Raw genomic sequence first — 1919 nt, 5'->3', positions numbered from 1 at the left:
TATTGCATTGTTGTTTTGATTTGCATCCGTTTAATAGGTAATGATCATGATCACTTCTTCATATGTTTGTTGGCCACCTGGATATCCTCTTTTGTGACATCTCTATTCATGTATTCTGCCCATTTTCTAATTGGATTGTTAATCTTTTTGTTGTTGAGGTGTTGGAATTTTCTATAAATTTTAGAGATAAGTCCCTTGTTAGATATGTAATTACTGACCAGCATGAACTTGTTGCTGTCATTTTGTTATGTGCTTTTTTGTGATGACACATTCCTGATTTTAAACCATTCAATATCCCCTTGTTTGGTTCATCTAGGTACAGGTTCCTCATGAGCACGATTAAGTTTTCTGGGATTCCACTTCTTCACATTATTCATAATTTGTTATGATCCACACAGTGAAATGCCTTTGCATAGTCAATAAAAAACAAGTAAACATCTTTCTGGTATTCTTTGCTTTCAACCAACCTACACCTGACATGAGTAATGACATCCCTGGCTGTGGAAAAGACCATCAATTATTCCTGTGTAAGTTCAAACTGAAGCTGAAGAAAATTAAAACAAGTCCACAGGAGCCAAAATACAATCTTGATTATATCCCACCTGAATTTAGAGACCACTGAAGAACAGATTTGATATACTGAACATCAGTGAATGATGACCAGACAAGTTGTGGGAAGACATTAAGTACATCATACATGAAGAAAGCAAAAGATGATTAAAAAGACAGGAAAGGAAGAAAAGACTAAAATGGATGGAGTATCTAAACAAATGGAGAGTATCTAAAGTGAATGGAAGAAATGATTAAATAAAAGAGCTGAAAAGAAGATTTCAAAGGGTGGCTTGAGAAGACAAAGTATAGTATATAATGAATTGTGCAAAGATCTGGAATTAGAAAGCAAAAGGGAAGAACACATTCAGTATTCTCAAGGTGAAAGAACTGAACAAAAATTTCAGCCCTCAAATTGCAATACTGGAGGATTCTCCAGGCAAAATATTGAATGATGCAGGAAGCATCAAAAGAAGATGGAAGGAATACATACAGTCACTGTAACAAAAATAATTGGGCCATGTTCAGCCATCTTGAGGAGGTAGCATATGATCAAGAACCAATGGTACTGAAAGAAGATATCCAAGTTGCACTGAAGGAATTGGTTAAAATGTGGGCTCCAGCAATTGATGGAATAGCCACTGAGATGTTTCAACAAACAGATGCACCTAAAGAGATACTTACTCATTTATGCCAAGAAATTTGGAAGACAGCTACATGGCCAACCAACTCTAAAGGATCCATATTTGTGCCCATATAAAATAAAGGGGATCTAACAGAATGTGGAAATTATTGAACCACATCATTAATATCACATACAAGTAAAATTTTGCTGATGACAATTCAAAAACAGTTGCAGCAGTATATTGACATGAATACAAATTACCAATATCTAAAATGGTAGAAGAGAAACCACTATGGATCCTATAGCCATTGAAAGATTGATAAAATAGGACTTTCAGTAAGATGGCAGAATAGGCAGAAAAGCTACACACAAAAAAGAGAAACCAAATGACAGAGATTGTGGTAGTTCAGTTTGTGTGTCAACTTGGCTGGGCCTGGTTGAGTGGCTGGGCAGCTGGATGCAGTATTCCCCATGATGAGACTGGTAATGAACTCCATGGTAGAATCTTGTGAGCAGCTGAGTAGCTGCCTTTGGGTATGTGATCTGCTCCCCATATATAAATAGCAGCTTTGGGAACAGTCTCCAGCTTATGGCACCTTGAACCCTGCACGTACCTGTGTCATTCATTGTTCAGCAGCTTGCCATGCTCTGCTGACCTTGAGACTTACAATGGACTTGAATTAATGGCCTGCTGTGTGATTTGGTAATATCGGGACTGTGCCTTTTTACTTGTCAAACTTGGGCT

The 1919-nt window shown here is 37.3% G+C and overlaps 1 protein-coding gene across 1 annotated transcript in view; it reads right to left on the bottom strand.

The window, feature by feature from the left end:
• The window catches only part of SGCG (sarcoglycan gamma), a 188902-nt gene that overhangs the window by 92657 nt on the left and 94326 nt on the right, over window positions 1-1919 (bottom strand). The window lies entirely within an intron of this gene.

This window comes from Orycteropus afer, unplaced genomic scaffold (assembly GCF_000298275.1).
Source record: "Orycteropus afer afer isolate SDZICR_OR568_19922 unplaced genomic scaffold, OryAfe1.0 scaffold00092, whole genome shotgun sequence".
Taxonomy (NCBI): Eukaryota; Metazoa; Chordata; class Mammalia; order Tubulidentata; family Orycteropodidae; genus Orycteropus; species Orycteropus afer.
Note: the sequence above shows the minus strand (reverse complement) of the source record. Positions and strands in the feature narration are given on the sequence as shown.